The 26,877-nt window shown below is 34.9% G+C and overlaps 1 long non-coding RNA gene across 1 annotated transcript; it reads right to left on the reverse strand.

Moving 5' to 3' along the window:
• Positions 1-392: 392 nt before the first annotated feature.
• LOC117098089 lies at positions 393-21,854 on the reverse strand. Its single transcript, XR_004443170.1, has 3 exons — positions 21,727-21,854; positions 11,322-11,328; positions 393-403 (listed from the first exon to the last, which is right to left on the reverse strand). It is a non-coding gene; the product is annotated as an uncharacterized LOC117098089 (long non-coding RNA).
• Between the last annotated feature and the right edge of the window lie 5,023 nt (positions 21,855-26,877).

Raw genomic sequence — 26,877 nt, forward strand, 5'->3', positions numbered from 1 at the left:
AGTTGCTCTTCTGGAGGAGTATCTTTGTGGCGTTCTCTGTATTTCTTGAATTTGAATGTTGGCCTGCCCTACTAGGTTGGGGAAGTTCTCCTGGATGATATTCTGAAGAGTGTTTTCCAACTTGGTTCCATTTTCCCCCTCACTTTCAGGCACCCCAATCAGACGTAGATTTGGTCTTTTTACATAATCCCATACTTCTTGCAGGCTTTGTTCATTTCTTTTTCTTCTTTTTTCTTTTGGTTTCTCTTCTCGCTTCATTTCATTCATTTGATCCTCAATCGCTGATACTCTTTCTTCCAGTTGATCGAGTCGGTTACTGAAGCTTGTGCATTTGTCACGTATTTCTCGTGTCATGGTTTTCATCTCTGTCATTTCCTTTATGATCTTCTCTGCATTAATTAGTCTAGCTGTCAACTCTTCCACTCTTTTTTCAAGATTTTTAGTTTCTTTGTGCTGGGTACGTATTTCCTCCTTTAGCTCTGAGAAGTTTGATGGACTGAAGCCTTCTCCTCTCATCTCATCAAAGTCATTCTCTGACCAGCTTTGATCCGTTGCTGGCGATGGGCTGCGCTCCTTTGCAGGGGGAGATGCGCTCTTATTTTTTGAATTTCCAGCTTTTCTGCCCTGCTTCTTCCCCATCTTTGTGGTTTTATCTGTCTCTGGTCTTTGATGACGGTGACGTACTGATGGGGTTTTGGTATAGGTGTCCTTCCTGTTTGATAGTTTTCTGTCTGACAGTCAGAAGGACTGTCTCTTGGTCTGTTGGAGATTGCTTGAGGTCCACTCCAGACCCTGTTTGCCTGGGTATCAGCAGCAGAGGTTGCCGAAGATAGAATATTGCTGAACAGCGAGTGTACCTGTCTGATTCTTCCTTTGGAAGTTTCCTCTCAGGGATGACTCCACCCTGTGAGGTGTGGGGTGTCAGACTGCCCCTAGTGGGGGATGTCTCCCAGCTAGGCTACTCAGGGGTCAGGGACCCACCTGAGCAGGCAGTCTGTCCGTTCTCAGATCTCAACCTCCGTGTTGGGAGATCCAGGGCTCTCCCCAAAGCTGTCAGACAGAGTCGTTCGCGTCTGCACCGCCCCCGCTGCTTCCCCTATTGGACCTCAGCTGTGGGCTGTCCCCAGAGGTGGAGTCTACAGAGACAGGCAGGCTTCCTTGAGCTGCTGTGAGCTCCACCCAGTTCGAGCTTCCCAGCGGCTTTGTTTACCTACTTAAGCCTCAGCAATGGCGGGCGCCCCTCCCCCAGCCTCACTGCTGCCTTGCGGATAGATCACAGCAGACTGCTGTGTTAGCAGTGAGGGAGGCTCCGTGGGCGTGGGACCCTCCCGGCCAGGTGTGGGATATATTCTCCTGGTGTGCCTGTTTCCTTAAAGCGCAGTATTGGGGTGGAAGTTACCCGATTTTCCAGGTGTTGTGTGTCTCACTTCCCCTGGCTAGGAAAATGGATTTCCTTCCCCCTTGCGCTTCCAGGTGAGGCGATGCCTCGCCCTTCTTCAGCTCACGCTGGTCAGGCTGCAGCAGCTGACCAGCATCGATTGTCCGGCACTCCCTAGAGAGATGACCCCAGTACCTCAGTTGAAAATGCAGAAATTACCGGTTTTCTGTGTCACTCGCGCTGGGAGTTGGAGACTGGAGCTGTTCCTATTCGGCCATCTTCAGGTATTTCTTTATAGCAGCGAGAGAACAGACTCATATGTTGAAAAATAATTCACTATGGAAAGATCTATAAATACAAATATAAATCTGTGTATAGATTCATGAATACATTTAATTAATTAGGATTATGTTTGCTTGCAAGTGAGAGAAAAGCAAAAATAATAGTGACTTAAATAAATAGCAATAAATTTCTCTGTCATATAATCAAAATCTAGAGGCAAGAAATGGTCCCAGGATAATTTGGTAGTTATGCTCTATGAAGCCTCCAAAAACCTGGGATCTTTCCAGCTCACCACCTTGCCATCCCTAACATATAATCCTTGACCCTGTGGCCCACAGAGGTGGTATCTATACTCCAGGGAACAGCATGAAGAAAACTCTGAAAAGGGGACAAATGGAGAGGTGCCAACTGAATCTTAAGAAATTTTCCTGGCAGCTGCCATGTGACACTTCTATTTAAACCTCATTGGCCAGAATTAGTCACATGGCTAAACCTAGCAATGAGTAAAGTTTTATTCTGGATGGCAAGAAACTCCACTAGCATATGAGAAATGAAAAACAACTACTGACGGATAACATCACTTTGCCATGCTTATTTTATATAGATACCTTATTGATGGCAAATAACATACTACAAAAGAATTTCAGGCCAGGCTCAGTGGCTCACGCCTGTAATCCCAGCACTTTGGGAGGCCGAGGAGGGTGGATCACGAGGTCAGGAGTTTGAGACCATCCTGGCTAACATGGTAAAACCCCGTCTCTACTAAAAATACAAAAAATTAGCCGGGCGAGGTGGTGCACGCCTGTAGTCCCAGCTACTCTACTCGGGAGGCTGAGGCAGGAGAATGGCGTGAACCCGGGAGGCGGAGCTTGCAGTGAGCCGAGATCATGCCACTGCACTCCAGTCTGGACAACAGAATGAGACTCTGTCTCAAAAATAAAAAGAATTTCAGTGTGCCTAATTCTTTCTCTCTAGGATATTGATGCAGCCCTTTACCAAGAATATCTGAAAGCTTAGTCTCAATGTGTTTTTCTTTGTTCTTTATCTTGTTCACCCTACTTTGTGCATTTATCTGTCTCCATATCCATGCCAGTTGCAGTGGACTGAATGTTTATCCCCAACCCCAAAATGAGTATGTTGAAATCCTAAACCTCAATGTGATGATATTAGGAGGTAGGGCCTTTGTAAGGTGACTGGGTCACCTTTGTGAGGTGATTGGGTCATGAACGAAGAACCCTCATGACTGGATTAGTGCTCTCAAAAGAAGAGAAAAATTTCTTATCCCTTCTTTCATGTGAGATTACAGGGAGAAGACAGCTGGCTATGAGGCAACCCTTATCAGACATTTAATTTTCTGATGCCTTGATCTTGGATTTCCAAGGTTTTGGAACTGTGAGAAATAAGTTTCTGGCATTCTTATAAGCTACCTAATCTATGGTATTTTGTTATAGCAGCCCAAATTTACTAAGACACAAGTCCAGCCAGTTTTGTTATTCAGAATTGACTGATAGGCTAATTGCAAACCATTTCTATATTTGCAATTGTGCTAGATTTGCTCTTTATATATCCCAACTGAATTGTGTTCTGTTCCATTTCATAAAAAATAATAAAACTTTGGAGATATTACAGTGTTGATACCTTTTGCAAACAACACACCTACAAATAGTTTCTGTTGCTGTGGTGGCAGAGGTTTTAGAGGGTGCCTCACCTTTAGTGTGTGAAACATAATGCCTGGTTTGATTATTGCCTTCCCATCACTAGAAATCCTTTACTCTGAGATTAGTTTCCATAATTCATTAATAAATACTGCTATTCCCCAAAAGTGCAGCTATAATTAGAGCTAAAAATACTACTGTTAAATTCGTTTTTGAATTTTATTACTTTTATTAACATATCACATTTGTTTATTTCACTATGTTTAGTTATTATTGATGAATTTTATCTCTTCTTTCTAGACTCTAATTCCATCTGTAAGAAATGTGTGTGTATAACACAGTCCTTGACACATAGGAACTAAAATACACAAACAACGCATTGATTATTGATTTACACTGCATGTACATTAATGACAAAATAGTTGTGTATGATGTCAGTTGAAAGAAGAAAAATTTTCAAAAGTCTTTATCAGTTTTTGTCAAATCAGAGAGAATCAAGTAGGGGAATGGGAGTAAATTGGTATAGCTATTAACTGTCCTTGGAAACAATAATAGAATGCCTTTTTATTCCAACCTGGACTGAAAATGGTAAAAGAATTTAACAAAAGGGGGAAGGCATAGTTTTTGACATATATTTTGGGCATAGCACTGGAATTTAAAATAAATAGTGAACAAATGATTATAATCCCCTAAAATATTTAATATAAATCAACCATTTTTAAGAAGTCAATTCTGCTTTGGAGTATCTTGAGAAGTTAGAATACTCTTCTACTTCTATGTTTCTACTGAATGTACCCAGGAGCATAGCTTCCTATCAAGTCCACATCAGGACTGTCGTGATAAGGGGAAACACTACAAGTCCCAGGGCTGTGATTGGGCAGGTAATAACTCGTATCAGTTACCAAGATAACACTTTATTGAGGGAGTGACATAAACATTTCCACTTAGAAATTCTATTGTCCATTGTCTTTCTTATTATCTGTTTCCCTCAAATTCCTCATTCACATTTCCTGCGAGTCAATTTTGGCAAGAAGGAGAGGGAATAATGACATATGCCTCCAAACCTTGTGCGTGCCATATAATTGCCATGTTAAAGTGCATCTACACTCATGGATACATTCTGAGGTAGATTTATATTTTTGTCTCATTTCCTCAGTTTATGAAACCTGAATTTTCTACCTTTCAGGTACAAGGATTTTATGGTTATATAAATAGGTATGTATAAAATAATGTATATGTTGAATTTAGACTGTGAAATATAAAGATGATTCAAGGAATTAAGAAATTATCAGCTCCTGCATATACTTTTACCATGTAGAGTTAAGGAACAAATAGAATAAAGCATGGAGGTAATTCAGTTTCCTAACAGCTATATAATTTTTCCAAAGATAAACTTTATTAATTATTATTTTTCATTTCCTTGAGAATTTAAGATTCAGTTGATCAGATTTTCTTCCCGAATTTATCTGGAATCAGCATCTCTGCCAATTTACTACTTATTCACAATTATGATATTAAAAATACATCATAAAGGGTTATGTTAAACATCGGTTCTATCAAAACTATCAGATTTTTCAGACATTCTGTTGTACTTACTGTGTTTTATAAGTAGAAATTTGCTTTGTTTGAAATAATGAGAAAGGATTTGTTGTTTCTTGCTTATAAAAGTCCCCCAGAAAAAAATTTTAATATTCAGCAAATGACAGAAGTAGCAGCTGCCATGAAATTAGTTTTTTACTTTAACAAGGATAATGCATAGAACTGCTCAATCTTCAAATGATTTTCAAGACATTCATTGATTAATATTAGTTTTTGAGGAGAGTACTTATTAAAGGTAGGTGATGATATACTAGAGAATCTATAATTTATTTGTGTATATGTGTGTACTCATTAAAGGTACAAACTTTTTTAAATTTTGATTTTTTAATATGGTATATATTATAAAAGTATTTAAGTGCTTATCTTGACTTAAAGTTTGTCCATTGAGTGAATTTTAACGTTTTAGTTTGGAGAGGTTTTTACTTGAATGATCTTACAATTATGATTAATAGTCTTTCTGGGATATCTGGTATTCAATGAAGAAACTAGAACAAAAGTGGGCTCAATCATCTTTAAAGTCATATGAGTATTGCTATAAAAGCAAAAGTCAATTACAAGCGTGATTGATTGATAGCAATGTAACATAAAGCAAGTTAGCTGAAAAGATTAGCATTCAACTTTTCAAGAGACATAAAAGAAAGTCCCAGGCTCACAACTTATAATCAATGTCAAGATTTATTCAAATCTGTCAATTGATTTTTCTGTTATGCTCTCAGAATAGTTGAGAAATGTAATTAATTTAAAAAATGACAGAAGAGTACCACTCTCTTGCTAATTGGCAATAACTTTGAGCAAAGGCTGGCATGTGCAGAAGACAGGAAAGTTGTTAAGCACCCCCATCTGGTAACTTAGTCCCACACAATTACATTACCATCCTCACCTGCATTGAGAAGGGCCTCACAATCTTGAATTTTATAAGTAAATGACACTGAGAAAAGGAACCATAATGAAGGTAAATAAACAGAAGCAGGATGTCTGGAATACGTCTAAAGCAAAGAGGTGATTCCAAATAGCCCCAGTGTTATTGGAGTCATAGTTTTTATTTAGTAAAGCTTGCTCTCTGATTAGAGGAGAGTTTATTAGATTGGTTTATGAAATATGTATTTACTCAAAGTAGTGGAGTTTGAATGGAGTCAAAAAATGCATTATATTTTAAGACATTATTTTATTTATTTATTTATTTATTTATTTATTTATTTATTTATTTTTTGAGATGGAGTCTTGCTCTGTCACCCAGGCTGGAGTGCAGTGGTACCATCTTGACTCACTGCAAGCTCCGCCTCCCAGGTTCACACCATTCTCCTGCCTCAGCCTCCCGAGTAGCTGGGAATACAGGTGCCTGCCACCACGCCTGCTAATTTTTTGTATTTTTAGTACAGACGGGGTTTCACAAAGTTAACCAGGATAGTCTCAGTCTCCTGATCTCATGATCCGTCTGCGTCGGCCTCCCAAAGTGCTGGGATTACAGGCATGAGCCACAGTGCCCAGCCAAGATGTTATTTTTAAAGAGAAAACTTTAAATAAGAAAGAAAGTAAGGTGTATAAATGTGATCAAAGCATTGTCAGAATGACATAAACCAAGGATCAAGACAGACTATCTGTAGATGTGCCTGTGAAATCGTTCTGAAATTTTAACACCAGTCAACAGGGGGGCAAACCAGGGAGAATTTCCAACCGGGAATCTAGTTGAAGGTAGATTAACTCTTTTCTCTCTTCTCCATCTTTCATATTGCTCTCCCCCTCCCTCCTTTTCTATTCCTGTTTCTATCTTTTCCCTCCCACAAAAATTCTCAACTTCTTGTCAAATAGCTACTCACTAGCTAGTCTTCAAGTCAGTCACTAAATTGTCAAGTATTTACCAGGCTTATGAAAACTAGTTGGGTTCTGAGCAGGAATGGAAGACTATATGGCAATTCTCCAAAATAATATGTTTTTAAAATTTTGTTGCAACATCTAAAGTAAGCATTTAATGTACCTAACTAAATAGATTTTGGAAAAAAAAAACTGCCCATGTGCAGAAGAGACAGGAAAGTTTTAATCATCCCCATTTGATGTGGTTCCACACAATTACATTATCATCCTCACTTGCATATTTTGCTGGTTGCATAATTTTAACAATTATAACTGATTTAACCTCTTAGTTACTTTCAGCACACGTGATAAAAATGGATTTACACAGTATCATCTAATAAAACAGATACTCCCAAATATTTCATAGCAAAATTTAAATGTCTAGTGACAGAGGACTATTTTAATAATTATTATGTATTCATTACATGATATATTGTAAGAACCCTACTAAAATAATTCTGTGAAATTTGTATAGAAACTGCTTATGTTACACTGTTAAGAGAAAAAAAGAATGCAAAGTTAAACATTTACTGAAAGCATTCTGTCTATAAGATTAGTGAGTTGGTATTAAATAGCTAGGTCGTAAAATGCCTGATATACTGTGACCAGAGTGTGCTTATTGTTATCACACAAAGTACATCTTATTACCCAGGTTGACAAACAATGCTGGAATTCAGTTTTACTTGGGATGCAATTTGGAAGTTAGCCTTTTCATCCATGGAAAAGCAAAGTGAACTTCCTGCCTCACAGTTGGAGAAGAACAGAAACAAAATAGATACTCAGGCAATGAATATCTCTAGGGCTGGACCAAGAAAGAGAAACCATTTCTGGTAATAAGCAACTATGGGCAGGGATTTTCTGACGTAAATAAGACTTCTTTAGAAACATACTTGACGAACAAATATCTGTACTTTAAAAGAGCTTTGTGTAATTGCAGATTTAGAGACATAATTTCTTGCAAATAATAATAAAGATTTTGAAAGAAGGAAACAGTGCACACTGCAAGGGCAAAAGTGGTACACAGAAGAGGAAATTAGGCTGAAAGAAATATTTTTCTGCCACATTTGACCAAAGGTTTTCACTAGCACCTTAGTGGGGAGGGGTTTAAAATTAGTATAAGAAACATGCCACTATATATTAAAAGACATGAATTTTTATGTTTAGATTAATTTTATACTGTTGTCATTCCATCTTGGGTATTTATAATTGTAACTAATTTATTTTGCTTTCTTCACAAAGAGCCAAGTTAAAGGATCTCGGAAAGTGGGGTTTTAGATAGATATTTAGCTCAGATTCTCTTTTACCTAATAGTGAAGTATATAGGTTTTAATTGGTAAAACCGTATACTTAATTATATTTTTACCATGTTGACTTGAACCTGTCTGGTTGTACAGCTAAGATAATTAAAATTATATAAAATTATATATAAATATGGACATAGGCTTCTAAGAAGCAAGATCAAATCTAAAAATAATTCAGTTTGTGGGATAAGGTTTGGGACTGATTTACTGTCACTTTTATAAGATTTTAATTATTATTATTTTACTAATATTTATTTATATATTACTGTGTCTCAGGAAAAATAAGGAGAATTTATAACAATATTATTTGTGCAATATTTATCAATTTTAGTTATGATAATATCTTACTAATAGATGTTATTAATCTATTATCAACTGACATCATTAATTTTAGCAAATCCTTTCTGTTCTTTGGTGTCAATGACCTCTAGCCAAAGATCCCTAGAAATACACTTATAATTAAACAAGTTGAGTTTGTTGCTCTGTAGTGGGATTGATAGGGAATCAGAGAGACTGATGGGGTTCAGGAGGATATTTATTATTTAGGTGCACTGGCCCAGTTGGATTAACGTCCAAAGGATTGAGTCCTGAACAAAGAGTTAACTTTTAAGCATTTTGTGGGGTGGGGTGGGGCAGGGGAGATCTGTACGGGGGGGGCACATATTACAGAAGCAAGAAAGAAAGACAGTTTTTCAATTAATTGAGATATGCATTACATCATTTCTTACTTTTTAAGGAAAACATGTTTTACGACTTGAGTTTATCTGTCTGGTGACCTTGCAACTACACAGCTAGAAAAACAGGGTCTTCACAATGTCTGGGAAAGGAGGAGAGATAAGGCTGACTAGCCACAGAAAAACAGGCGGTTAATTTTTAAAGGACTCCAGCTCTTTCTTTTTCTTGGGAGGAACTGAGTTTTCTTACATACAATTGAATTTCTGCTTACACATTCTTTTTTTTTTTTTTTTTCTCCAATTCCTGTTCTAGCTCACTGCAGTGAGAAAGAACAGATGCCAGGGGAAATCATGAAGTATACAGTATATCAGTAAATGGTTAGAAAGTACCTATTACAAGATTTGTGCTTTGAATGTTGAGTAATTCTGAGGAGAATCTAAAGAAGTGGGCCTTCGTTCTGGATTGGATACTGTTGGGAAGGTAGAATAATTCTACAATTAGGCATTTAAAGAAATATTATCAATGGGAAGAAATGGATAATGGTATACAGAGAATCTAACAGTCACTCATATTAATTGGAAGGGGGAACTATTTGATATTTTGCTGGTTGTGCCAACAAAAATAGATCTTGTTTTGTCCCACTTTATTATTATCTCAGATCGTTTAACTTCAACCTGAGAACATGGACTACCTGTGAGCATCAGACCAGTTCTCAGATGTGAGGTGTTGCCTTTTTTTTTCTTTGTCCTTGGCAATGCCATATTCTAAAGCATCACCAGAATGTCTATTTTCATAAGTATCAATGCCTATCTGAGAGCTGTGGCTGAATCTGGCCAGAGACTAAGATCCGGAAACTAAGCTCTACAAAATAAATAAGCAAAGTGCATATTTTTAGCCAGTTGTATTCCTAAAGAGCTCCTATTTTCTACTCCTAGTAATTTCTGGGAATGGTTTTCTTTCTTATTTAAATGCTAGAGAGATCCTTTGTCTGAGTATCTGTCCTGACTCATTTGCCTTCCAAGGGATACAGCCTTGTTTAGCCTGGGAGGAGTTAGTTTCTCTAGATTAGGAATACACTAAATGCTTCAGCTGGCTGTACAAAGGAGAAGGAAAGCACCAGTGAAATAAACTAGATAGGTGCAGGGGAAAGATCATCACTGCAAAAATGCAAAGTTAATCATGTCAAAGGCCAGTACCACAAGAAATTGAAGACAAGACTCTGTGAGTCAACACAGCCAAGAAATGGGCTGAAAGAAGGAATAAGAATGAGGTACATGGGAGTGATGTTCAAGAAGAGACCTTCCCATGCTGAGCATGCTGCCTCTGGGGACCTGTTTGCTCCTCTCTGTCTGTTTTGCAGGTGAGCCCCATCTGCTAAAAGTGGCCTATCTTTAGCTCCCTTGACCCAAAATAAGCAAATAGAGGATCTAAAAATACACACACACACACACGTATATATACACATGTATACATATGTGTATGTGTGTGTGTGTAATTTTAACAGAAATCACATATACTTCATTAAAGGTGTTCACATAAAACTGATATGGTTGACACGTGCTGTTTTCATGGGAACATTTTCCAAAGCCTGAAAAAGAGAGAGAGAGGGAAAAAAAATACTTAACAACAAAACAGAACATTGAGAATGGAAACTATGTATGAAGTGTAAGAAATGTTTCAGTGGTGGTGTCTGACAACGAGAAACAATAGCCTTGGCTCTTGGCATTAAGAGTTGACAATAAGGCTTGATCTTTTCCTCCTTCAATTACTCTCAAGGATCTGCTTCACCTCCTACTATCCCATCTCTACTTCTAAACCAGATGATGTTTATGCTAAATAAAAACTGGTTCATGTTTTGTTCAGACACTTCAGGACTCTCTTGACTCCCTATGTCTATGGGAGAGCACTTCCTTAATTGTTTTCCATGAACATTTCTAAGAGACATTAAAAGCTATTTTTAAGATTCTTTCAGCAAATAAGATAGAAGACACCGATTCGGCAAGGTTAAAGAGGCTTCTGTATCACAGAATTTTTTCACAGCTGTGACTCAAATACTATGTTTATTATGCGACCTCTTTCCATACTACACGTACTAAGAACGTGGAGGACCCGCTGTACCAGAAAACACTGTGGGAAGTATCTATCAGGGGCATCCAAGGGAGAGAATACAGTCATGGGTTCTTAGTTTCTGTTTCTGGTTGGGCAAGTAAAGCCCATTCCTCATCCCTCTTTTCTGCTTATCACTAGAGACAGAAACTAAAAACCATGGCTTCAGGCTGATAAAAGCCTAAAACAAAACAAAACAGAAAAACAACAACAAAATAAAGTGGTTGGACAAGCTTGTGTGATGTCAGCATCATTTTTTTTTTTTTTTTTTGGATTTGAGGACATTCATGACCTAGCCTCTACCAAGCACAAAAATCACATTGTCTCCAAACATGTTCATTATAGGCATAGTTTTCTGTAACTTCTTCCTGGGATCTTGTTCACTTTGACCATTCCCTTCATACCTCCTGTATACATTTCTAGTTTAGTACCATTAACTTGGCAGCTGTTTCGTTATATCCATGCTCACCTCACCCCTACCCTCCACCCCAGATTAGTGTATTAAAGGACTGTTCCTGTCATGTAATCCTGCATTCCTATCACAGGGCCTGTCACATAGTAGGTGCCCTTTTAATATTTGCTGAGTGAATTCAGTGGCAGTTTTTCTCCAAAGGCTTATAGTTAGTTTGTTAAAAATGGTCTCACGGATACTTACGGGCATGATAAGAGCTTTGCAAGAGAACAAATACAATGCTGCCAAGAAATATAGCCACACGAACCAAGTACTATTTGTTGTGGTGGTGGTTATTGTTGTTTCAAGGTTAAACACCAGACTGATGAAAAACGTATAGAATTATGGAATTTCAAGAAGATTTAAAGCGACTTTAGAGGTCATTTGGCTCATCTCATGTTTTTGAAATTCCAATATATTTGCTGCCAAGTGGTTGTACATCTTCTGTTTAGACACCAAAATCCCTTTGGTAGGGACGTAAGCTTAATCTCTCTTGTGATAAACCTACCTGGCATGTGAGGAATTTCTATTGATCTGAAAAAAGAAAAAAAAAATATGAACTCTACTTATAATCCTAAGCTTGCCCTAAAGGACTACAGCAAAAAAAATCTGATTCCTATGTCACATAGCAACTCTTCAAATAGTTAGCTACACTACTCCCCCATGCATAGTCTCTTCTCTAAAACAGTGTAGTAATAAGCAGCCCAAATCTTCAACACTTCTATATAAGTCCCCAGCTTAGCAGTCCCTTGACTTCTGTTCTTCCTTCTGTGAACCATTACATTATTTTGTAACTTTCAAAGAATGGCATACAGAAATAAATCCTGTATTCCATGTGTGATGTAATCAGCATTCAAAAATAATATATTCCAATTAATACTGTTTTTGGACAATGATATTATACTAATGACACTTTTAATTAAGACTGTACTGTCATCTAAAACCTTTCCAGCCTTTAATGTATGCAGTGTGCCAGGCCATGTACTCCATTGCATAGTCATGAATTTGGACTTTTGGAACCATATGTGTAATCATAATTTATTAGACTAAAATCTTTTTTGCAACATTCCTTCCCCAGACTATTGTTATTTTCCATCATGGCTTTGTTTTCTATTAAACATTACTGAGCATCTCAGATGTATAAGATCCCATGTTATGCAGTAAGAATGCAAAATCTGATAAAGTATATTTCCTTTCTTCCAGATATTAAAAGCTATATGATAAGACACACAATAATTTCAGGATATCGAGGAGACAACTTTAACCAAATTATTGGGAAAATATATTAAACAGGCAAAAGGGATCTTGGGAGCATGCCAGTAGTAGTTTTACCCTAGAATCGCCTCCACCAATATTCTTTATATACATGTTTGCAAATGTATTTTGAAGTATACTTTACTTTCTGAAATAAGTATTGAATGGCCCAAGGCTAATGGTTAACTTTGGTTGGATAACAAGGGAATGTTAACTACACCAAGGATCTAGCCTGGATAACATAGTACATGAAGTTTTATGTGTAACTACCTGGTACAATCCCTTTTAATTAATTTGAATTCCTCTTGCCTTACAATTATTTTCCTGTCAACTAGAAACAAGTGACCCAAATCACTTTGAAAATGGCCCTCTAGGTATCATTAAATGTCATGTTTTATTGTTATCTTTCCAACAGACTGAACATGTCCAGTTCCGTGAAACTTTCCTTAAACGTTTTATTTAATGAACCTTATCATTTTATTTATGACACTAAAATTGGTTTTCTATTGTAATGACAAAATGTAATCTGAATATAATACTTTTAATGAGATCTATTGAATGCCAAATGGAGTGGAATGATTATTTTGGGAGGCAAATATAGGATAGTTTTCTTTTTCAGCAAGCACATTCATTGTATTATTTTCCAGAACTTTATCCCTGGGGTGTACACAGTTTTACAATCCCTTTTTTAAAAGCTCCCATCCACTTGCCCACACCACCCTGGAAACAGTGGGTAGAGATTAGGAAACAGCTTACCATTAGCCTTTCATTATCTCAATTTACCAATTTTAGATCATTTCTTCAACCTATAAAGCTATTCACATTTCCATAATTTTATCTTCTTTACTGGTGATTACATGAAAGATTTTACTAAGTTGCCTATCAATAAAAATGTGGAGCATATAATTGAAATGAATTCTATTGGTTCTAAATCAAAGAATGGGGAGAGCTTGGGCTGATTTTATTCATAGTACTACACTTAAAGTGCAATTTGGAAGGTTCTGAGACTACCCTCAGATTCAATAATTCACTAAAAGGAATCATAGAACTCAGAAAAGCTATTATACACATGGTTGTGGCTTCTTGCCATGAAAAGATACAGATTATAATCAACAAAAGGAATCAGCAAAGGGATTCATAAAGCAGGATCCAAGACAGAACAGATGTGAAACTTCCAGTTGTTCTCTTCCAGTGGAGTAATTCACACAATGCTTCTCTCACTAATGATATTTAAAAATATGTATAAAGTATTGCCAACCAGAGAAACTCACCCAAGCCTCAATTCAAGGATTTTTATTGGGGTTGGTCACGTAGATATATCTGACTGCCTGAATATCTGATCTTAGTCTCCAGTTCTTCTGGAAGTCAAGCTCATACTATGTGGCCCAAGGCCTCTATCAGGAATTACATTGTTAGCCTAGGCTATCTGGAGTGACCCAAGACCCCCAAGGAAACAAATATAGTCTTATCAGGCAGGATATTCCAAGGGCTTAGAAATCCTGGGTACAATGGCGCAGTTAAATGCAGTTATCATCTCATTAAATACAGATGCAGATAAAATATCTTTAGTGCTGCAACATTTTACCTTTTTGTATGTTTTAATGACTGTGTGTTATTTTCCAAAGCTGTTCCTACCTCACCATGAGGCTTTATGGATTGTTATGTATTATAAATGTTCTATATGAGACAGACTACTGTGTTTCTTCTCATTTATTAAAAGTTAAGTAGAAAAATAAAAAAATAAAAAATAAAAAAAAGAAATCCTGGGTACAAGGAACCGGTTAAGTGCCAAACCATTCTTTTGACAGGGTTGATTGAAAAAACAGATTCTGAATTTAGTTTGTAGAGCATTTTGGACACAATAAATTTACTTTGTTTAATAAATGAACCTTGGAGACTATCATGTCATACTTAAACTTAGCAGAAATATATAATATCAGATGTCTTTTGGAAGATATTCAAAGCCTTAGGAAGATAGAACTGATAGAATAGATTTGTAATGTGAGATTTAGTCATGCACTCTCTTAACAATGTTTATTGAGAGGGCTCAGAGGACCTTCTCATTACTAAAAAATTGAGGTATATATTCATTATATTCTTTCATTCATTAGTTCATGACTAGTGAATGCAATCATGAGCCAGAAAATATTCCAACATAGGATTCATCAGTAAGAAGAACAGATAAATGTCCTTACCACTGTGAAATTTACTTATATTCCAGTGGTGGTAAGGGAGCAGAGAAGAGATATACTATAAAAAAAAATAATAATAATGAATTGGTAAACTATAATATGCCACGTAGTGATAAATACTATCTAAAAAGAAAGAAGTAGGCCAAGGTAAGTAGGATAACCAGTGCCAAGTGAATGTGGTACATTACAGTAGTACTAAATATATCCTGTGAGAGAAGAGGGCACCCCAGTGGTTCTTTGTGCACCAGATTTTATAGACAGGCTTGAGGAGTCGGTCTCTGATTTACATAGGACCTACAGATTGCTTGGACCAGGTGTGATGTTTACACAGTGTGTGGGGAAGCTGGCCACCCCACCCTAATCTTATTATGCAAACAGGCTTTTCACATGGCCAGTGCCATGTTGTCTGCTCCCTACTGCACACGTGGTTGAAAAGGAAAAGGGAAGACCAAACCACCATTTTGAACACGCCTAGTCCTAGTTAGCCTTTTCCTATTGGCACAAGTGTGGGCATTTACCTGTGCAAGCTTTCACTTTGCTTATCTGTGGCTCAATTTTACAGGCGGCTCTTTGTTAGAAAAGAAAATGATTTGGGGGCTGCTTTTCATTAAAACAAAAACCTTACTGAGAACTTCCTTACTGTCATTATCTGCCTAAAGAATTTCTTCTTAACTCCTATATCACTTTGTCTCTCTAATCCAAGCTCCCATGTTCCTTGCCTCTACTTGGAGGCAGAACACCTTTTGCTTCTACCTAAGCCAAGATTGGAACTAGATGTAAGAGTTGACTTGCTAGTGCCTGCAAAGGCGTCTCAGCTAGTTGTCTTATGTGTTGTTCTTATGAGAAATAACCTACTCCCAGCACATTTTCTGCAGGTGTGTAACATTTCCCTGTACAAAGTACTTCATCCTTTGTTAGTACTTTCTTGTTGTTTTGTGTTTTGATTATCCTTTCTTATTGAATGTTACTTAATTTTCTTCCCAAAGGGATTTCTTGTCTCCTTTGGTTATCAAGGGGTTCCACTTTTGTTTTCCCACATTGTTGTGGAATTATAAAGTTAATATTATTTAAAAATTAAAAAAATATATTTTTTATAAATTCAAGGAAGTAGAGAGAGGCCTGTACTTAGTATGCACCTTCGAAAGAAAAGTCAATATCTCTTTTTCTGTGTACACCCAAAGGTTGCAACTTTCTGTAACTTAAATGTCAGAAACTAAGGAAATAATGTAATTCACCTTTATGTTTTAAAATTGCAATTACTTCTCTTTAAAAAGTAATATGTGATTAATGCAAAAGATCTTGAAAAAATAACGTCAAAAATCAGCAACAATCTTGCCACTTAAGTATGATTATTGCTTTATTAATCTATTTTCTTCATATACATATAAATATATACATATAAAACATGTATGTAAAACATATTTATGTATATTTATATATGTTAAATATTTTCACACACATGTATTTGAAAGCACATTTCAAATAAATGTGACGTGAACATGTTTATGACAATACTATTTATGAGATTATTTTAAATTATTATATAGTGTTCTATTATACAAATACAATATATTGTTGACCTTTGAACAACATGAGGGTTGGGGTGCCAACAACCTGCCTAGTAAAGGATCTGCATATAAATTTTGACTCCTGAAAAACTTAACTACAAATAGTCTAATATTGACCTTAGTGATAATATAAAATCAATTAACATGTATTTTTTATGTTATATGTGTTATATACTATATTCTTACAAGAGAGAAAGCTAGAGAATAGAAAATGTTATGAAGAAAATACTAAGGAAGGTAAAGTACATTTACCATTTATTAAGTGAAGGTGAATAATCATAAAGGTCTTCATCCTCTTCATCACGCTGAGAAGACAAGAGGAGGAAGAAGGGCTGTTCTTGCTGTCTTAGAAGTAGTAGAGGCAGAACAAAATCCTTGTATACATGGACCCACACAATTCAAACCAAGTACTTCCAGTTTTGTGCAATTGTAATTAATGTCATTCTGAGCTGCTTTATTCTTGAATCTTCACACAGAATTTTCGTGAATTTTGTAAGAAAGCATTGTAAGTAATGGTATTACTAGGTTCAAAAGAATTCACATGTTCAAAGGTTTAATACATGTTGTCAATATTGTTCTCAGTTGACACCTTCTTCTGTGTTGTAGATGATTGGTAGTTTCTAAATATTTCACCAACACCATGCTTTATTATTCTTTATATTCATTGAAAACATTAAAGGAAATATATGTTTTCTCATTATTGTTTAATTTATGACTATTAGGGGGTTGGGTTGAAAACATATTATTTTCATCTGCTTTTGTAGTACCTTGAAAAATTGCCTGTTCCTCATTTTTCTGTTTTGTAATTTTTTTTGTTGACTTTTAAAACTTTGTCATCTTTTAAGGATATCAATAATATTTTGACATGCATTATATACATTTTCCCATGATTCCATAATTTGGCTATGGCAAGGAATGTTGCAATGAATATAGGAGTGCAGACATCTCTTCAATGTACTGATTTGTTTCTTTTTTTGTTTTTTTGTTTTTTTGGATATATACCCAGAAATGCAATTGCTGGATCATATAGTAATTCTATGTTTAGTTTTTCAAGGAATATCCATATAGTTTTCCATAATGGCTCTATTAACTCAACTTCTCACCAACAGACTTGCCAAGACTTGCTATCTTCTGTGTGTGTGTGTGTGTGTGTGTGTGTGTGTTTAATAAGAGCTATTCTACAAATATGTGGTGATATCTTGTTGTGGTTTAGGTTTGCACTTCCCTGATGATTAGTGATGAGCATATTTTTCATATACATATTGGAGATTTGTATGTCTTTTTTGGGGGAATGGCTTTCAGAACCTTTGTCCATTTTTAAATCAGATTATTTGGTTTTTGTGTTCTTTATGTACTTTAGATATGAACCTCTTATCAGATGTATTGCTTATAAATATTTCTCCCAAATTATTCACTGTCTGTTCATTCTATTTTCTTTCTTGTGCTGAAGCTTTTTAGTTTGATGTTACCTCATTTGTCTACTTGTGCTTTTGTTACCTGAGCTTTTGCAATCAAATTTTAAAAATCAATTTTAGTTTCAGATTTTTCACATCTTTATTCCATTTAAAGATGATTTTTGTACATGGTATGAGGATAAGGGTCCAATGTGATTCTTCTGCATGTGGATACTGATTTTTCCCATCACTCTTTATTGAAAAGAGTATTCATTTTCCATTGTGTATTTTTGGCATCTCCAATGAAAATCAATGGACTGTAAAACATGGGTTCATTTCTGGGCTTTCTATTCTATTCCATTGCTTTTATTGTTATGCCACTATCATGCTGTTTTAATTGCTCTAGCTTTGTAATGTAATTTGAAGTCAGGTAATGTGATGCCTACATTGTTGATTTTGTTCAAGTTTTCCTTGAATATTCAGAGTTTTTGTGGTTCCATATTAACTTTAGAGATTTTTTTTCTATTTCTATGAAAAATGACATTGGAATTTTGATTGAGATTGCATTGAATCTGTAGATCACTTTGGGTAGTATGGACATTTTAACAATATTAATTCTTCTAATACATAAACATAAACTATAATTTCAGTTATTCATGTCTTCTTCAATTGATTTCATCAATGTTTTGTAAGTTTCAGTGTACAGGTATTTTGCCTTTTTGGTTAAATTTATTTCTGAGTATTTTTTGGGAGGCTATTATAAATGGGATTGTCTTGATTTCTCTTTGGAAAATTTGTTGTTAGTGTATAGGAATGCTGCTAATTTTGTATGTTGATTTCATTTGTATTCTGCTCCTTTATTCTGTGTTTTCTGGTGTAATTTTAGCATTTCCATATGAACATTTCATCTGTAAACCTTGAAAATTGTACATATTTGTTTCCTATGTAGATGCCTTTTATTTATTTCTCTTGCAAAATACCTCAGGCATGAACATGCAGTGCTTTATTAAATAGAAATCGTGAGAGTGTACACCCTTGTCTTGTTGCTGATTGTAATGGAAAAGTTTTTACTTGTCCACTGTTGAGTATAATGTTAATTGTGTACTTGTCATATATGGCCTGCATTGTGTTCAGGTACATTCCTTCTATACCTAATTTATTAAGAATGTTTAACATTAAAAAATGTTGAGTTTTATCAAATGTTTTTCATGCATCTACTCATTTGATCATATAATTTTTGTTCTTCTGTTAATGTGATACATTGAATTTATAGATTTGCATATGTTGAAGCATTCTTGTATCTCTGGAATAAATCACACTTGATCATGGTAAATTATTCATTTTCATGATTTACTTGATCATGATAAATGATCACTCTCCTTTAAACATGCTGTTGGATTTGATTTGCTATTGATTTATGTTGAGGATTTTTGCATCTATGCTAGTCAGGGATATTGGCCTGTATTTTTCTTTTATTATAATGTCCTTATCTGGCCTTGGTATTTTGATCAAGGTAATGTTGATATCAAGGTAATGTTGGCCTCATAAAAAGAGTTTGGAAATATTCCCTCCTTTTTGATGTTTTAAAGGCATTTGAGAAGGTATTAGTTTTTATTTTTTGTGTGTGTTTTTTGTTTTGTTTTGTTTTGTTTTGAGACAGAGTTTCACTCTATCACCTAGGCTGAAGTGCAGTGACGCCATCTCAGCTCACTGCAACCTTGGTCTTCCAGGTTCAAGCGATTCTCCTGCCTCAGCCTCCCAAGTAGCTGAGACTACAGGCATGCACCACCATGCCTGGCTAATTTTTCTATTTTTGTAGAGATGGGGTTTTGCCATGTTGGCCAGACTGATCTCGAACTCTTTTTTTTTTTTTTTTTTTTTTTGAGGCGGAGTCTCGCTCTGTCACCCGGACTGGAGTGCAGTGGCCAGATCTCAGCTCACTGCAAGCTGCGCCTCCCGGGTTTACGCCATTCTCCTGCCTCAGCCTCCCGAGTAGCTGGGACTACAGGCACCCGCCACCTCGCCCGGCTAGTTTTTTTTTTTTTTTTGTATTTTTAGTAGAGACGAGGTTTCACCGTGTTAGCCAGGATGGTCTCGATCTCCTGACCTCGTGATCCGCCCGTCTCGGCCTCCCAAAGTGCTGGGATTACAGGCTTGAGCCACCGCGCCCGGCCTGATCTTGAACTCTTAACCTCAGGTGATCTGCCTGCCTCGGCCTCCCAGACTGCTGGGATTATAGGCATAAGCCACCACACCCGGCCAGTTTTTCTTTAAATGTTTCATGGAATTCACTGGTAAAATCTTCAAGTCTTGCACTTTTCTTTGATGGCAGATTATTTTATTACTGCTTCAAACTCCTTACTCATTGTTTATCTATTTAGACTGCATATATTTTTGATTCAGGGTTGGTAGATTTTATGTGTTTGGGAGTTTATTTATTTCCCCTAGGTTATTTAATTTTTTTGGCATATAAGTTTTTATGATAGTGTCTTGTGAATCCTTGTGTTTTGGTATATCATTTGTGATTTTCTTTTCTTTCATTTCTCATTTTATTTATTTCCATTTTTTTCTTTACTAAAATTTGTTGATTTGTTTATCTTTTCAAAAAAACAATTATTGATTTTGTTGATTTTTTCCTATTGGTTTTCTGGTCCCTATTTCATTTATTTATGCTCTGAATTTGTTTTTTCCTTCCGTCTGCTAGCGTTGGACTTGGTTGTTTTTATTTCCTAGTTACTTCAGATGTAACTTTAGATTACTTGATGTATTTTTGCTTTTTGATGTAGGCATTGATTGCTATAAAATTTCCTCTTAGAATTGTTTTTGCTGTATTCCATTCATTGTGGTATGTTTTGCTTTTATTTTTGTGTGTCTCAAGATATAAATTTTTAATTTTATTTTTAAATTTCTTCTTTGACCCATTGGTTGTTTACTAACATGTTGTTTAATTTCCACATACTTGTGAAGTTTCCAACATTTATCCTGTTATTGATTTCTAGCTTTATATAATCATAATTAGTAAATTTACTTGATATGATTTTTTATCTTATTAAATATATTCAAACTTGCTTTGTGACCTAATGTATAATCTGTGCTGTAGAAGTTTTCATGTGCACAAAAGAAGAATATGTCTTCAGTTGCTGTTGTAATGAATGTTCTGTAAATACTTATTAGGTTCATGTGGTCTAAAGTTTTGCTTAAGTCTACTGTTTCCCTACTGCATTTTTGTCTGAATGATTTATCCATTGTTAAAACTGGAGTATTAATGTTCTCTACTCTAATTGCATTATAGTCTATATCTGTCTTCAGATTTACTTATCTCTGTTCAGATTATTTACTTTATAATGTAGGTACTTTGTTGTTGTGTGCATATATATTTATAATTTTTATATCCTTTTGCTGAACGAATCCCTTTATGTAATAACCTACTTTACCTCTTTTTACAGTTTTTGACTTAAAGTCTATTTTGCCTGATATATGTATAGCTATCTCTATTCTCATTTAGTTTCCATTTGTATGAAATATCCTTTTCCATCCCTTTACTTTCAGACTATGTGTGTCATTAAAGGTGAGGGGAGTCTACTGTAGGCAGCATATAGCTGGGTCTGATTTTCTATCTTTCATTCTACTTAGCCACTTTATGGCTTTTTTTGAACATTTAATCTATTTACATTCAAAGTAATTTTTTAAGGTTGGTGCATTTTATTTTTTAATTGTAATTTTAAAAAAATGTTTGAATTTTTGTGGGTATATAGTAGGTGTATATATTTATGGGGTGGATGAGATGTTTTGATACTGACATTCAATATGAAATAAACACATCATGAGGAATGCGGTAGCCATCCTATCAAACATTTGTTCTTCAAGTTACAAACAATCCAACTACACTCTAAGTTATTTTATAGTGTACAATTAAGATATGATTTACTATAGCAAAAATATGGTGCTTAAATAGTAGGTCATATTCATCCTTTCTATTTTTGTACCCATTAACCATCCTGCTCTCCATCTGCCATGCACCTGACTACCCTTCCCAGCTCTGGTAACCATCCTTCTACTGTCTGTCCATGAGTTCAATTGTTTTGATTTTTAGATTCCACAAATAAGTGAGAACATGCAGTGTTTGTCTTTCTGGGCCTGGCTTATTTCACATAACATAATGATCTCCAGTTCCATTCATGTTGTTGCATATGACTGTATCTCATTCTTTTTTATGGCTAAATAGTACTCTATTGTGTATGTGTAGTACATTTTCTTTATCCATTCATCTGTTAATGGACACTTAGGTTGCTTCCAAAACTTAGCTATTGTAAACAGTGCTACAACAAACATAGAAGTGATTTGATATACTTCCTTTCTTTTGGATATATACCCAGCAATAGGATTGTTGGATTATATGACAGCTTGATTTTTAGTTATTTGAGGAAACTCTAAACTCTTCTATATAGTTGTTGTACTAATTTACATTTCCATCAACAGCATAAAAGTGTTCCCTTTTCTCCATATCCTCACAAGCATTTCGTATTACCTGCCTTTTGATATAAGCTATTTTAAATGGTATGAGACAATATCTCATTGTAGTTTTGATTTGTGTTTCTCTGATGATCAATGATGTTGATTACCTTTCTATATGCCTGTTTGCCATTTGTATGTCTTCTTTTGAGAAAATGTCTATTTAAATCATTTGCTCATTTATGATCAGATTATTAGAATTTTTTTCCTATAGAGTGGTTTGAGCTCCTTATATTCTGGATATTAATCCTTTTTCAGATGGGTTGTTTGCAAATATTTTGCCCCATTTTGTGCTTGTCTCTTTGTTGATTGTATCATCTGCTGTGCAGAAGCTGTTTAAGTTAATGTGATCCCATTCATCCATTTTTCCTTTGGTTGCATGTACTCGTGGGGTATTTCTCAAGAAGTCTTTGCCCAGACAGACCAATGTCCTGAAGAATTTCTCCAATGTTTTCTTGTAGGAGATTCATAGGTTGAGATCTTAGATTTCAGTCTTTGATCCATTTTGATTTGATTTTTGTGTATAATGATAGATAGGGATCTAGTTTCATTATTCTGTGTATGGATGTCCAGTATTTTCAAGTGCTCCTTTTATTGAAGAGACTGTTTTCCCCAGTGTATGTTCATGGCACCTTTGTAAAAAATGAGTTTACTGTATGTATGTGGATTTGTTTATGGGTTCTCAATTCCATCCTATTGGTCTATGTGTCTGTTTCATGTGAGTACTATGCTGTTTGGATTACTATAGTATAATTTGTCATATAATTTGAAGTCATAATATAATCCCTCCAGTATTGTTCTTTTTGTTTAAAATAGCTTTAGCTATTCTGGGTCTTTTGTGGTTGCAAATAAATTTTAGCATAGTTTTTCTATTTCTTTGAAGAATGTCATTGGTATTTTGATAGGAATTGCAATGAATCTGTATATTGCTTTGAATGGCATGGACATTTAAAAAATATTGATTCTTCCAGTCTATGAATGGAATATTTTGTCATTTTATATATCTTTTTAAATTTCTTTCATTAGTATTTTATAATTTTCATTATAGAAATCTTTTGTTTCTTTGATTAATTCCTAGGTATTTAATTGTGTGTGTGGCTACTATAAATGGGATTACTTTTTTATTTCTTTTTCAAATTGTTCACAGTTGGCATATAGAAATGCTGCTGATTTTGTAGTTGATTTTGTATCCTGCAACTGCTGAATTTGTTTATCAGTTCTAATTGATTTCTTGTGGAGTTTTTAGATTTTTTTCTTTAGTATAAGATCGTCATATTATCTGTAAACAAAGATAATTTGACATTTATTTATTTATTTATTTATTTTTGAGACGGAGTCTTGCTCTGTCAACCTAGGCTGCAGTGCAGTGGGGTGATCTCAGCTCATTGCAAGCTCTGCCTCCTGGGTTCACGCCATTCTCCTGCCTCAGCCTCCAGAGTAGCTGGGACTACAGGTGCCAGCCACCACGCCTGGCTAATTTATTTTGTATTTTTAGTACAGATGGGGTTTCACTGTGTTAGCAGGATAGTCTCGATCTCCTGACCTCATGATCAGCCCTCCTCGGCCTCCCAAAGTGCTGGGATTACTGGTGTGAGCCACTGCACCCGGCTTGACTTCTTTCTTTCTGATACCCTTTATATATTTCTCCTGTCTGAGGCTCTAGCTAGGACTTTCTAGTACTATGTTGAATAACAGCAGTGACAGTGGACATCCTTGTCATGTTCCAAATCTTAAAGGAAATGCTTTCTGTTTTTCCTCATTCAGGATTATACTAATCATAGGTCTGCCATATATGGCTTTTATTATGTTGAGATATGTTCCTTCTATCCCCAGTTTTGTGAGGATTTTTATCATGAAAGGATGTTAAATTTTATCAAATGCTTTTTCAGCATCAATTGAAATGATCAGATAGTTTTTATTCTTCATTATGTTGATATGATGTATTACATTGATTGATTTGCCTATGTTGAACCATCCTTCCATCCTAGGGATCAATCCTACTTTGTCATGATCAATGATCTTTCTAAAGTTTTGTTGAATTCAGTATACTAGAATTTTGGAAAGGATTTTTGCATCAATATTCATCAGAGATATTCGCCTGTAGTTTTCTTTTCTTTTCTTTTTTCTTTCTTTCTTTTTTTTTTTTTTTTTTTTTTTTTTTTTTTTTTATGTGTCTTCGTCTGGTATAAGGAAATACAAGCCTTGTAGAATGAGTTAGGAAGTTTTTCCTCTACCTTAATTTTTCAGAATGATTTGAGTAGGATTGGAATTCATTGTTTTTAAAATTTGGTTGAATTCAGCAGTGAAGCTATTGGGCCCTGAGCTTTTATTTACTGGGGGACTTTTTATTAGAGCTTCGATCTCATTACTTATTGATCTGTTAATTGGTAAGTTGTATTTATCTAGCAATTTGTCCATTTCATCTAGATTTTCCAATGTATTGACCTCATAGTAGCCACTAATTATTCTTTGAATTTCTGCAGTATCAGAGGTAATGTCTCCTTTTTTATTTTATTTATTTTATTTTATTTATTTGGATTTTCTCTCTTTTTTTCTTAGTCTAGCTAAAGGTTTGTCGATTTTGTTTAGCTTTTCAAAAAATACATTTTTTTCATTGATATTTCATGTTGTTTTTGTCATTTCAATTTCACTTATTTTTGCTCTGGCCTTTGTTATTTCTTTTCTTCTGTTAATTTTGGTGTTGGTTTGTTCTTGCTTTTCTAGTTCTTTAAGATGGATTGTGAAATTGTTCATTTGAAGTTTTTCCTTGTTTTTGATGTAGACAGTTATAACTATTAACTTCTCTCTTAGTACTGCTTTTGCTGTATCCCATAAGTTTTGGTATGTTTTGTTTCTATTACTATTTGTTCCAAGAAATTTTTCCATTTCCTTCTTAATATCTTCATTCAGGAGCATATTGTTTAATTTCCATATATGTGTGTAGTTCCCAAAATTCCTCCTGTTATCAATTTCTAGTTTTATTCCATGTGGTCAGAGAAGATGCTCTATATTATTTCAATTTTTTTTTTATGTTTTAAGACTTGTTTTGTGACTTAACTTATGATCTACTCTTGAGAGTGATCCACGTGCTGAGGAAAAGAATGTGTATTACTCAGCTGTTTGATGAAATGTTCTGTAAATATCTATTAGATTCATTTGGTCTATAGCACAGATTAAATTTGCTGTCTCTTTGTTAATTTTCTGTGTGGAATATCTGTGCAATGCTGAAAATGGGGTATTTGAAGTTTCCATCTATTTTTGTAGTGGGACCGATCTCTGTCTTTAGCTCTAATAATATTTGCTTCATATACCTGGGTACTCATGTGTTGGGTGCATAAAAATTGTTATGTCTTCTTGCTGAATTGATGCCCTTATCATTATTTAGTGACCTTCTTTGTCTCATAGTTTTGGTCTTGAAATCTATTTTGTCTGATATAAGTATAATAACTCCTGCTCTTTTTTGGCTTCCATTTTCATGGAATATTTTTTTACATCCCTTTATTTTCAGTCTATGTGTGTCTTTATAGGAGAAGTGTGTTTCTTGTAGGCAACAGTTAAACAGATGTTGTTATTTCATCCATTCAGCAAGTCTATGTCTTATTGGGAAAGTTTATTTCATTTCCTTTATTGTTATTATTTATAAGTAAGGACTTACTCCTGAAATTTTGTCATTTGTTTTGTGGTCTTTTTTAATGTTCTTCATGTCTTCCTCTAATGAAAGTGATTTTTCTCTAGTGATATTATTTAGTTTATTGATTTTTATATTTTGTGTGTTCATTGTGTTTTTTGTTTTGAGATTGTGATGAAGCTTGCTAATACTGTTTTCTAACCTATTATTTTGATCTGATAACAACTTAACACTGTTTGTATAAACCAACTAACAAGCAAAAAGAAAACTAATAAAAATTCTATGCCTTAACTACATCTCTTGTTTTTTAACTCTTTCTTGGACAATATCTCATTGTACTGATTATATCTTGAAACATTGTTTTACTTATTATTTTTTATTGGTTTATCTTTAGTGTTTCTACTTAAGAGCACTTTATACACCACAGTTACAATGTTATAATATTCGATGTTTTTCTGTGTACTTTCCATAACCTGTGAGTTTGCTACCTCCAGTTGATTACTTATTGCTCACTAATATTCTTTTCTTTCTGATTGAAGTACTCCCTTTAGCATTTCTTGTAGGATAAGACTGGTGTTGATGAAATCCCTCAGCTTTCCTTTGCCTGGGAAAGTATTTAGTTCTCCTTCATGTGTAAAGGATACTTTTGCTTATATACCATTCTAGGATAAAAAAAATTTTCCTTCAGCATTTTAAATACGTCATGCCACTCTCCTCTGGCCTGTAAAGTTTCCATTGAAAAGTCTGCTGCAAGAAATATTGGAGCTTCATTGTATGTTATTTGTTTCTTTTCTGTTGCTCCTTTCTTTATCCTTGATCTTTGGAAGTTAAATTATTAAATCCCTTGAGGTAGTCTTCTTTGAGTTAAATCTGCTTGATATTCTATAACCTACTTGTACTTGTACTTGGATATTTCTATCTTTCTCTGATTTTATGAAGTTGTCTGTTATTATCTCTTAGAATAAACTTTCTAATTGTATCTATTTTCTTACCTCTTCTTTAAGAGCAATAACTTTTAGATTTGCCCTTTT

This window comes from Trachypithecus francoisi, unplaced genomic scaffold, assembly GCF_009764315.1.
Source record: "Trachypithecus francoisi isolate TF-2019V2 unplaced genomic scaffold, Tfra_2.0 Lachesis_group15, whole genome shotgun sequence".
NCBI classification, from domain to species: Eukaryota; Metazoa; Chordata; class Mammalia; order Primates; family Cercopithecidae; genus Trachypithecus; species Trachypithecus francoisi.